The 13,527-nt window shown below is 38.3% G+C and overlaps 1 protein-coding gene across 3 annotated transcripts in view; it reads right to left on the reverse strand.

The window, feature by feature from the left end:
• Positions 1–13,527, reverse strand: part of WASF3 (WASP family member 3) — a 70,701-nt gene that overhangs the window by 36,318 nt on the left and 20,856 nt on the right. The window lies entirely within an intron of this gene.

Below are 13,527 nucleotides of genomic sequence, written 5' to 3' on the forward strand. Positions count from 1 at the left end.
TAGAAATGCCACCTCTTGAAAAGAAGCACTCAGCCAGAACTAGAAGAAACTCGTCACGTAGTTAAGAGGAAGAAGCAGAGGAAGAAGCAGTGCTTTGTCCTACAGCACAGGAAAAAAGACTTAGATTGATCATCCCCCTCCTTTGTATCATCTTGACATGTGCAAACCATACAGCTGTTGAATTATTCAACTCTTTGTACTTTGAATAACCAATGATTACATATATGAAATTTTAGAAGTACTGAAACATTGACTGGAAAAGTAGCAGATTGTAAAATCTAATTTTGTTTTAAACTTTAGTACCCTAAATGGTAACATTCAGTGAGGAGTATAAACCAGATGAAGTCAAAAGGAACAAAATCACCAAGCAGCAGAGAGCTAGCTAAAACACCAAGCTAATTAGGTCAGGAACAGCCCTCCACTAGCAGGTCAAAATGTTTCCAGATGTCATCTGGAAACAGGCTTGGATCTTAATCAGATGTGAGCAGTTTCTTATGTAGACAGAGCCACACAGTTCTCACTCTCCACAGCAAAACTCAGCAGCCTAGAGAGTTGAGAAAATGTCCACAAGCCACTATGTCAAAACCCAGAAGTATTCTAACATATTCAGACCACAGGGCAATAAATAAAATAATAATAATAAAAAAAAAGAGAACTGCTATTTAATAAGCACTGTTACTTAATTAACAATCAACCATACCAGGACATTTCCCACCTGAAGGAAATTTCTTTTTTGTTCTCCACCCACCCATTCCAGGATTTTTGGACTGCAGTCCAAAATGCAACATCACAAACACAAATCCCTTCTTCATCCATTTGACAGTTAAAATAAGAAGGCAAAAAGTGGCTTTTCACTTCCCAATTTACAATAAACCACTGAGAAACTATTTTAAGTGTGACTCTTTCAATACAGTCTCTTGAATGATGGCATTAAATATCTTGCAGTGCTTGTTTTAAATACGTTTGGGCTATTTGATGCACAGTTTTCTAAGAGTTTAGTTTGGTTATGGAAAGTTACATTTTATGGAAAGTCACATTTTACCTACACTACAGAAATGGAAAAAATCTGTAACACAAGAATCATTACCATATAATTTTTTACACTACTTTAGACAATGCTGGAACAACTCGCAACACAATACTGAAAGTCTGCAACTATAAACAAGCTTTTTCTTAACATTTTAAACTACAGTAAGGCACAAGAACTTCTGAAGACCATTTAAACTGTATTTGTCCAAGCCTTCCTCCTTCACAAACAGTAAGTATTACCAGAAGCAAATGCCTTGATTATGTAAAGAAAACCTAAGTTGCAGCTAGGCTTGCTGACTTACATTGATCCCATTTAACAGAGCCTTACTGGATTTAAAGTGCTCGAAATAACTGTCTGGGTCACAGTCCATGTGACAAAGGCCACCTGGTAAGGCCTCAGGAGCCCTCCTGCAGGGAGAACATGCCATTCAGATCCTCAAACGACCTCAAGTTAAACCAGAAGGAAATTCAGTAATTTGTTTCTCAGAACTTCAATTAACCCTAAATTGGAGGGGAAAGTACAAAAGGGATAAAGGATCCCCTTTGTGTCCAATAATATCCATTTTATGGCAACACAGTGTTCCCTATTTCCCATATCTCATATTTACCATTAAAATCCTTTTAGAACAGCATTTTTCAGATAGAAAAATTAATCTGTTCTTAAAACTCTTTTACTCCATAGCAGGTAATCTAAAATGCCACAGGGAAGTGTTAGGATTTCACATAGTTCAGTTAATCCAAAATCTAAAACGTCTTCAGGTACTGTCAGGTTTTCTTATGCTTCTTTTCCACACAAGAAATCCTCTAGATATCATACATGTATATACACACAAGTACAGTTCATGTACATATATTTTACGTATGCACATACACACACAATTAATACACGTTTTATAGAGAGCAATAACGTAGGTCAAACAGCAAAGGAAAAGGACTTTGTATCATGACAATTCAACATCAATCTTTCCCCACCTTAACTCCTAACATGCCTCCTCCACTCCTAGTTCTCACCAGGCAGGAGAGACCTTCCCACTGGGAAACAACTGCAATGATGCTTTATCAGGCTATCACACTGTATCACAATCCTTAAAATACCTTGCAGTCGAGCAACTTCAATGTCCACCTAAACAACCACACAGCAACAGCAGAAATTTCCTGGCATGTGTCAGGAAACACATGGACAGCCCATAAAGACTTAAATTATTACAAAATAAAGCAACATCCCTAGATTTCCTCAAGGTAAAGCTTCACACCCACACCACGAAATTTCAGCAGAAAACAGGATTTCCCAAATTTTCCTAGTTATGACACTACCACCAACAGTTTGCTCCCCTTATATATCAGAAATCTGGAAATGGTAACTTGTCTATAGGGGGGAAAAAAACAGATTTATTTTGGGTGATTTTATGGAAAAATGGAACTAAATATTTTGTGAATCAACATTAAAAATTCCCAACTATTTTCATCGTGAGCCAAGTGCACCATCTGTTCCCACAAAGTCCATCTTTTGGTAGCTACCACAGCTACAGAACTAAGTGCCATGCAATCAAGGATTGATGTACAAATCAAGAAAGATACTACGAGTGACAGAGAGTAACACTCAAGAGAGCAGTAAAAATTTAAAAAGTAAAAGAAAAACAACACATAAAACCAAACCACCACACAAAAAGTCATCAGAAAGCACAAACAGCCCTATTAAGCCTCCCCCTTTCCCCCCCCATTAATGCAATTTTTCGTGTTGTGGTTATTTTGCTCTGGGGCCTAAGGAGGGACAAGCTCTGGTCAGAGGTTTTCCCAGGGTGGGGGATGCATTTCATAGCTTTCCTACATGTATCTGCCTGCACATGGTAAGCTGAGCACTAAGATGCTATTTCCCTCTTCCAGGTAATCTTCCTCGCTGTATTCCACATAGTTAAGATCTTCAAGTAAATCACAGAAACCATTCCTGTTTGATGCATGAGAAATTAGCAGTGTGTTATTTCTGAGTTCATAAAATAAAACAGCAGCAGTTACAGATGGCACAGCAGAATATTCAGTTACCAGAAGTATAGGAGCTCCCTATATCCCAACAACTGAATCACGAGCACATAACAAGTAGGGTCCAGCACAAATCAAGATGGATCACACTCCTTTTCCTGGTCTTATCAATACTGAAGACATTTTTTTAAAATTAACTTACATGGGCAGTTATCCATTTAATACCTTTCACCAAGAACAGAATCCAATAGAAATGAAACTGCAGTAAAAGAATAAATCAAATAAATCTGAACATACTTGATATACATGTTACTAATAAATGAGCACAATCAGACTGTAAGCAGCTATATCTCCCCAAATAAAAAACATAACCTTCTCTTGGTGTTTCTGTCTCTTTTGTGACAGATCCTCTTTCTTACTAGCAACAGAAATTCAGATATCAAAATTCTGCCTACCATTAACTTCCTAATAATTCAACATACAAGCCTGGTCTTAGATTGGTCTTTTTGCCATTGTTTTGTTTTAGAGTTTTGGTATTGTTTTGGGCTGAGCTTTCTCGGTTTTTTTGCTTGTTTGTATTTTTGTTTGGCTTGGTTTTGGTTGGGTTCAGGGTTTTTTGTTGTTTCATTGGGCATTTTTTGGGGGGAGTGGGGGTGTTAAATAAAGCTAAAATCAACGTCCAGTAGTAGTACAAGTAACATGCTTTGATACAGTAACATTGGCTTACAAAACCTTATTTGCAGCATTAAAGAGATTTCCTTGTTACACATACAGTAACTCCCATTGTGAGACAAATAAGCTACTATAAAACCATAGCGAGTCTCAGACAGAATTCAGCAGTTAGTCTTCTGTAAAAATCCCCTTTCAAGACTTGAAGGCTGGAAAGTTGTGTTCCATGAAATTTGGCATTGTATCAACACATCTCCATGGAGCTGGCCAGGCAGAAGTGCTCCAGAAACCAGCTTCAAGGAAAAAAGCATTCTCACCATGCATAAAAAAAAAAAAAAAAAATCACTAAAAAGAGGCTTAAGCAACTTCTTCTCCTAGCTAAAATCATCAAATCTTAGCTGAGATTACTTGGGGATGCAGAGGTTACCAATGACAATACTAAATAATTTTTAAAGTCTGCTTCATTCCAGCATTTTAAATCTGTGCATTTAAATATCCTCTGTGGAACCTTTTGTAAACCAAGACTTTCTGTTTTTCTTCAAGACAGACATGTATATACATCTTGAAAATGTAAACTTAGCTTTTCAAGTCTATGAAATTTCAGAACCTAACACTGAAAGTTTGAAAGCATCATATTGATTTATACCTATGTCTATAACTCTCCTCTTTTAGTCAATGCCAAGTGAGGGCGAATGCCAAGTGTGAGTTGGGAGGAAAACAGTATTACATATAATAAAAGCACAATTGATCAAAACATATGGAGTCCACAAGAAAGAGCAGCACCATCCATCAGAGGTTTTTCACTTGTGAACCCCTGGAGATGTTCAAAGACTTCAAAATGAGTCAGGAAAACAGTAACTAAGACTGCATTAGCAAGTTGTGTGGTACAACAGGAGCAGACACCTGCAGAGCAGAATAGCTCATGATGATGATCCTGTGTCCATCTTGCATACATTTTTTTCATAGGGAAGCAGGAATATTTGTTCCAAACTAGCGTTCTCCCAGTCTCATAGCCCATCAGATGCTGAACACCATCATATATGCTCCTAGAGAGAACCTTTCGGTTTTAGACTCCTCAGAAAGGAAAAGAGTTCATATATTCCACATCCGGAGAATCTGCATCATATAATCCCGGATCCAAGCCAAACCTATAGCACAATGCAACCTAAAATGCCTGTTGTTATAGCATGTTTGAATTCACTACGTAAAGACTGAAAAAGAACAGTTTTATATTGGTTTTAATTTTATGAGGACAAGGTGGAAGGAAAGAGGCAAATACTGCTTAAAAAAACCCCAATCATCTAAGGCTGAAAACCTGTCACACAGTATTTTTTAATTATGGCTCCCTCCAATATTTACCAGTGATGGCTCCATGGGAAAGGAGGGAATAAAACAACACTGTGTGTAAGAGTCTCAGTTTCACTGGTCCTCTCCCTCCCCATAATGCACTCAGCCACCCAACACTTGTGGAAAGATTTCATCTTCCTCACTAGCTGGCAGTCAAACACATACCAAATTCCTGGCAATACAGCCAGCTAACGCCCTCTGAAAGAGGAACAGACTGCCTAAACCCAGCAAGGCTGTAACTGCCAAGTAGCATCAGAAAGTTTATTACAGTAAGGTTACCTAACACTATTGTTCCTACAATATATGTACACCTAGACATTAAATTTACTCTCCAAACTTGAGAAAGGCAAGAAATAGCATTCTCAATAATAGGGTTGAGAGGCACAAAGTCACTTGATGATGGTGACCAGTACACAAGGCCTGTAGAAGGATCAGAAGTTGGACCTAGATCATATCAGTACTTAGCAACAAATGCCTCAACCACAAGATGAGTTATGTTTCCGTCTCAGACACAAAACCCCAGTCATTGCCTTAGGATCCGCTCCACCTGAAGTTGTGCTTTTTAAGACAGCTGTAAGCCAAACACTCCTTAATTTAATTAAATGGATTCCTTCCCCCATTCCCTGTTTCAACATTTGTGCTATTATTGCTGCTGCTCCTGCCTGAGCTGGTTCTAGTGCTGGAATCAGACTGGAAGTCAGCAGAAACTTAATCTGGAGGAAAGAAGTCAAAGCAGTTTATGGAATTACTGCTGTTATATCTGAGAGCACACAAGTGATAGTGAGAGCACTCAATCTGCTTCAGCACAAAGAAAAAAACAACAAAGCAATTCAAGTTAAACTCCCACTTCATACCGAAACATGACAGAGGCATGCAAAACACCAATTACAATGTTTAGTTGTGTAGGTGAACAGCAAGCTAAGCGCAAGTGACTAGGTAACAAGACCTAAAAGTGTAATTAAACTGCATCCTACAAGAAATGGCATCAATATTGTCATATTAAAACAATTTTAGTCTAGTCACATAATATCCTGAGTTGGAAGCGACCCATGAGGATAGCCATATCCAACTCCTAACTCCACACAGGGCGAACCAAAAATTAAACCAGATACTTAAGAGTTGTCCAAATGCTTCTTGAACTTTTAAATGCTTGGGGTCACAACCACTTCCCTGTGGAACTTGTTCCAAGTGCTTGACCACCACTCTCAGTGAAGAACTTTTTCCAAATATCCATTCTGAATTTTCCCTGATGTAGCTTTACATCATTTCCTTGCATCCTGTCACTGGACACCAGACACAGACAAGATCAGCACCTCCCTCACAAGGAAGTTGTAGACAGCAGTAACGTCACCCCTCAGTACCTCCTCCAAGCTTAAACCTAGTATGTCCAGCTGCTCCTCATAAAGTCATGCCTTCCAGTCCTAGTCCATCTTATTGGTAGGAACACAAACCTATGACACCAAAGAGCTCAGAGCTCTTGCAGTTTTCTGTCACCTTCTGCTGCCACATTTCCCAAAATCATGTAGAAATCCCAGCAAACTCTGAGAAGATCAACAAAAAATTCACTGAGTAGAAGAAAACAGATATTTCTTATATATTTATTCCTCAGACTCAGAGAGGCATCTGTCATGTCCCAAGGACTTTACTACAACATCCCATGAATGCATTACAGATTCTGCTTACCTTGTTAGACACATAAGTAGTTTATGGTTCCATCATTTCCATCTCTTCCTGAAAAATATGCTTTTAGCAAATGCTAACCTGGTATACATTGATTTCTGTGGTTTGTTTACAAAAAGAAAAAAGCAGCATATACCCATAAATATTTAAGGCCAAATTTATTTTAAAAGCATGAAATATTAAATATATATATGTTCTATAAATATACAGTACTCTGAAATAGGAGGGTGGACAGAAGACAAAGACAAAAATTGGTATTCTCATCTCAGGAACAACAAGTCACCAATCTGATGAAAAGTGCCATCAAGAAAAGCAGGCCCTTTCCTCCTCATAAATTGCAAAGATCCCTTTCTTCTTTTGCAGGAGAGTAAGATGGAATCAAGGACAAACCATTAAAAAAATTTAAGGAACCATTCTCTATATTTTTTGAATCTAAAAAATCTTAATTCTGACTATTCATAGAGAACAGAACATTACTTGTTTACCATTACTTTAATCAGCAATCATAAAATAGTATGCAGGTAGATTACATGTTAAACTGATCAAATTCATATTTCTTAATTGCAGAGAGAAACACCCAACTATCAAAACTAGCCAAACACCTGAAGAGAAGTTGCTCAGTTTTATATTGAGAAGATGCCCTGTCCACATTTTAGAGACACAGGTCATTTTCTTCCTTTACAAGAGACCTACTGACAGTGCTTCATCTGCTCTTTCACCTCTAGCACACCACTCTCTACTCCAGTTGCCAATTCAGCAAGGAAGAGTTGCCTCCTTCCCACATCCTACAGCTGCTTTCCTCTACTAACTCAGACTCTGCTCTCCACACTTCAGTTCTGGCAATGTCTGTTACTTTAAAAGTAGCCAGCTGGTCCAACAAGAGTTAGAGGCATTGGTAACTAAGAGGATAGCAATAAACTAATGCTTCCAACTACCCTTTCTCCACTGCAGTTTTACATTGAAATGTTAGCCCAAAAGCCCTATTGGGTACTGTCGGGGTTGACAAAGAACCTGCCAGCAGCCTGGCATTTAGTGACGAGGAATGTAAACAACTCTAAGGAAATATTTACTGTAATGCCCACGTAACAAACATAATGCAGCCCAGACCAAAGGTCGCCAATCAAAATGTGCATAATATCACCAATGACAGTGTGCACAGTGTCCTCAGGTCACCAATGACAATAAGCACAGTGTCTTCTGTGTCTCCAATGAAAATATGTACTGTGTTTTATGCTTGAGACTTTTGACCAATTGTGTTGTGGCACAATAATGTACAAAGAGTATAAAGGAAACACTTGAGAGCAATAAACAGCTTCCTGATCACCTTACACCTGGACTACGTCTGATATCTGTGTCACTTTGGTCGTTCTGACTTTACCAACAACATCTGGTGACCCCGACGTGATTGCAGCGTTGAAGAAAGATTTATCTCCAACTCTGAGAAAAAGTTTGGAGGGATTCCTCTCCGAGAGAGAGGAGCTGCTGTGACTTCCCTCCTAGAGGGGGAAAGAGCAGAGATTTTCTCTCCTAGAGAGAGAGAGGGGACCTGTGGGATGAGGCACAGGGGGAACGGAGCCCAGTGAAGCTTGAGAGCAGGGGTGGTTCTCTGTCAACCCCGACAGGATACAAAACATTTCTTTCTTTTTTTTTTTATTATTAGAAATGTTTATTAGTCATAGACAGATTCTAAAGACTTTCTTACTCTCAGAAGAAAGAGTCCAGTAACTAAAAGAATGGGACAGGGTAGTTGCTTCTCCCCCTTTCCCTATCCACTCCTCAGAGATGTTCCAAACTCCCCTCCCACTGTCAGGGTAATATATCTTGTTCAAAGGCTGTGTTCTTATTTGAATATGAGAACTCCTCCAATAGGCCCCATAACACATCAACTCTTTTTACAAGCCCTCAAAACTAACTGCAGCTTCTCCCCAAACAATAGGGAAAATGCACCTGGTTGCCTAAATGCTGATGCTACAGATGAGGAAGCCATCTGTAAAGACTCATTGCTTTATTTTTAAGTATAAGGAGTCATTAATAACTCTTGTTAAACTGTTTTAATGCATAGCTGAGGCTGTGTTGTAGCTGCAACTAGATAATTTAATGTTTAATCCTAAAGGCTCTTCCTGGTCATGCCAAGTAACAGGACAAGAGTCAACAAAGAGAAAGTCACACACAGAAGTTCCACCTAAATACAAGGAAGAACTTCTTTACTGTCTGAGTGACCGGGCACTGGAACAGATTTCCCAGAGAGGTTGTGGAGTCCCCCACACTGGAGATATTCAAGAACCATCCAGACACAATCCTGTGCCATGTGCTCTAGGATGGCCCTCCTTGAGCAAAGAGGTTGGACAAGATGACCCACTGTGGTCCTTCCTACCTGACCCCTCCTGTGAAATATACAAACTGTGCATAAAAAATGAGGAAGCTTTAAAAGCTGGTGTTTTATTTACAAGTAAAGGTATATGACTGCAATGACTATTGATAAAATATGCTTTAATTTTGTTCCTGAATTTAAAGAATCATAGAATCAGCTGGGTTGGAAGGGACCCCTGAGATCGAGTCCAACCCTTGATCCACTACCGCCGTGGTTGCTAGACCATGTAAGTGTCACATTCAATCTTATCTTAAAAACCTCCAGGGACAGAGAATCCACCACTTCCCTGGGCAGCCTATTCCAATGCCTGATTACCCTTTCTGTAAAGAATTTCTTCCTAATATCCAACCTAAACCTCCCCTGGCACAGCTTAAGACCATGCCCTCTTGTCTTGCTGATAGTTGCCTAGGAGAAGAGACCAACCCCCACCTGGCTACAACCTCCTTTCAGGTAGTTGTAGAGAGTGATGAGGTCTCCCCTGAGCCTCCTCTTCTCCAGGCTAAACAACCCCAGCTCCCTCAGCCTCTCCTCATAGGACTTGTGCTCAAGTCCCTTCACCAGCCTTGTTGCTCTTCTCTGAACCTGCTCCAGCACCTCAATATCCTTCCTGAACTGAGGGGCCCAGAACTGAACACAGTGCTCCAGGTGTGGCCTCACCATCTAGATCCTGATGATCACTCTTATGAACTTAAAGAGAGCAGCTTGAAATTAATCACAGCATCTATTTACAAATTAAAAAACATGACCAATTATTTTTCCCAGTCCAATTCCACACTGGACTTAACTTTGCCCTGATATTGCTTCTATATATTTAGCACACTGGACCAAAATACTTTCCATACTTTCCCTATCATTAAATTGCTTTGAACAAAACAATTTCCTAGATGTTCTTTCTTAACATTAATTAGTAAGTAGGTTTTGAACCTGAACATGTTGAAGTGAAAACAATGGGGACAATCCTGGAATGTCCATGATGCTTTTGTTTTTCTTTAAACAAAGAAAGATGCAGAATTCTGAAGTGAACCTACTATAAACTTGCCTCCCTCCCAGCACTGTTGTTGCTGTTATACCAGCAATAAAAATCTTTTCCTGCAAAATGCAATTATTAGTTTAAAACCCATTGAGCTGATGAGGTCCCGCAATCCAAGAGGAACGGATTTCTTAACTACAGCTGTAACCAGCTGGCTGTTGAGCAAAAAGATGGCTGCTACTGCCAAGTCTGTGGTGAGGCTCCAGGGGGCAATACTGTGGTTGTTGGCACCTTTCCTGAGACTATTTGAGAACCGCATCAAAGCGAGCAAGACCTGTAGGACTGCTTCGGAGACCAGAGCTTCTGTGATCTGACAGGGTAACAATAGGCACAAATGCATTGACTACAGCTCTCAAAGCCTGTCATTTAAAGTCATCTATGATTTCATGGATCTTCTACACACCTCACTAACTTATGTAACAAACCTATCAATACCTATATTGCTCTTAACTACACTTCAAAATAGTCAGTGTAATCTACAGAGACTACAAGCTGCATGTATTAAAAAAAAAAAAAATCAAGCCATTAGAGACTAATCTACACAGAGTTCAAGAAGAAATTTAACTACATCAGTTAAATTTAGAAACTGATTTAGTTAATCATTGCACGGGCAACCAAGATTTAAGCCTCATCTTAACACAGATCCCTACACACTAGCTGCATAATTCCGAAAGGAAATTATTATGATGCCAATCATAGAAAAAGTTCAGACAACAGGCCAATGACTGCATTTATTTGCAGTAATGAAGTAGTACTGAATTTCCCAGTCTCAGACAGGGATAACAAAGAATATCTATATATGTGCTCATAACAGTCTCTTGAAAACATGATGAGTGTGCTAAGGCTCTCACAGAACACATGCCAGTTTTAATACACAAAAGAAGAAGCTTAGTAACATCAAACCTATTTTGCCAGACTGCAATTCAAAATATAAAGCCCCTCAACTCCATGCAGTCCAGTCCAAAACCTAGAGTAAGTGCCTACTGAATAGGATTTCACCTAAGACAGGCAAAAGTTAAGCTCAAACATTCAGCCTCATGTAGTATCAGAATCAATCAGAAAACAAGCACATAGAAAATGCTTGCACCTCAAGATCTCAATCTGTGATCACATCTCTGACATGTTTTCAGTCAGTTTCTCCCCAAACCAGTTATTTGGCTTTACCATTTGTAATGCAAGAATTCTGGAATATTTTCTCTTCTCATAGCCTTTTTTTTCTCCCCAGGAGACCATATGGAAAATTGTCCTACTACACCCCCCCATCCACTGTTATGTGATTAGTGATCTTCAGCTTTTGGTTGGCCAAGTAGTCCAAAAACCTTCCACCATTCTCCAGAGACTATTTCTCCCTCCTGCCCAACCTACTTTTCACACTCACTCTCCCATACTCCAGAAAGCTTCTTTCCTTCACAGAAATGGAGACTATAGTCTTCTGAAGAAAATTCCTAAGAAACTTTTCCTAATAGCTTGTTTTAAATCAAGAATTTAAGTTTCTAAATCATTCTCTGATTTACCAGCCACAAAGGTTACAGGATACAGATTACATAACTGAAGAGTCAGATAGCACAGGCAGAAGTCTTTGCAGATAAATTTTGTTTAACCCTGACTAAAAATATTTAAGTTGCTTTTCCAATAAAAGTATTTCTAAAGACTGGAACAGTCTTATCCACACAGTAATCACAAACAATTTTAACATTTTCTACAAAACACATAACTGAATGTGTAACATTTTTATTTGACAAACTAACTATAAAGGTGTATTCTTACAATTGCTTGCATGTGATGACAAAAGAATTCTTCCAGCAGTCCAGTGAATTGATTATTAGGGCTGATAAGCATCAGGGTCTGTTTTCAAGCCCTACTTGAAAACCTGACTACACACTCTTTCTTTGTGAAAGACACTTTTGTACAGTAGTATTGTAGGTTTATAATGGAAGTTTAGAAAAGCCAGTGCATGTTACTCATGCAGGATGGCATGTTAAGCAATCAGAAGCTTTCATGAACACTTAATATAGTATTTTTAGTAACTTTAATATTTTGGGGACCATTTACATTAGCAAAACACAGTAGGAAATTCAGAAAAGCGAGAAAAGATAAGGCACAATTACAATCCAAGTGACAAAATTAGTAACTTAATTTAAAATTAAAATGCCTTACTATGCATACTGAACAGGTGAATTAAGCCATTTAAATTTTTAATTATGACTTGTAAGTGAAATTCTTTGAAGCAGAAATTTAAAAAGAAAAAATACTACATTTCTGTACAAATCAACTGTTATTTTAAGTATAAGTTTCCCATTTTATTGACCAGGTAGAGTTTCCATATTGTATGTCCAATTAAAATGTCTGTGATACATGAACGATCAATGTTCAACCAAAAATTAGAATTTGTTTACTAAAATTAGGTTTCAATATTTCTTTAAAAAAAAATCAAAGGCTGATTATTTTCAAGTATGTTCAACATTGTCTTTAAATACCCTTCAGTTACATTAAACTTCAGACTGTTAAACACTAGACACTTCAATTAAACTCCACATGAAAGTTGTGCTTAACCTGCACAAAGAAACAGAAAATATTTGATAATACTACACTGTGTATAAACAGAAAATATCTCAAAACAATTTTTGAAGTTTTTTTAATAAATATAACCTAGGTAAAATATTGCAAAACCTAGGTTCTTATTCCTGTAATAACTAATTTCTACAGATTCCCACGAATAAAAGCAATGATGCTTCCATGCATCATGAAATGCAACTGAAATATGACAGTGCTGAAACATTCACTGCTTTATTAAATAATAAGCAATATGTTAATCTAATAACCTAGTAGTGAGGCATATTTTTGGTCTTCATATCTGGTTTACCAATTTTTTTTCAGACTACTTCCCCTGATACACTTTCTCCACTTTTGAAATTTACAGCGAGTGATCTTTTTTCCAAACATTCCAACATATAACCACCAAGTTACCTTACCGTTTAATGGGGAATGTGAGAGGGGTAAAGGGGGAAAGAATGGAGGTTTTTACATTCTTTTTCTTCAAAGGCTGTTGCCATAACTTTCACATTTCTATGTGCACCAACTATATTGCTTACTGATCCCTTCATTCCTCCAAGGAAAGTTTACTACTTGACACTGTGAATGCATGCATTTTCCAGAATTCTTTTTCGCAACTTGAAATGCAATGTCTTTCAGAACATATATGCTGATAAGCACTTGAATATCATCAAGTATATAATCAGAACTCAAAATTAAAATAAGCTAACTTCAGCTCAGGGGGTAAAGTGTGGCAAAGGATCATAGCCAGGGTTACAGACAGACTCAGCTCTCCAGGCAAAGCCAACAGTATCCTAAAGCACTGTTGCACACTTTGCTGTTATTCACAGACCTTGAAGCAAGGCTGGCAGTGGTTTCTGCCAAAGGCAGC

This window comes from Manacus candei, unplaced genomic scaffold (assembly GCF_025592945.1).
Source record: "Manacus candei isolate 608988 ecotype Guabito, Panama unplaced genomic scaffold, ASM2559294v1 h1tg000014l, whole genome shotgun sequence".
NCBI lineage: Eukaryota > Metazoa > Chordata > Aves > Passeriformes > Pipridae > Manacus > Manacus candei.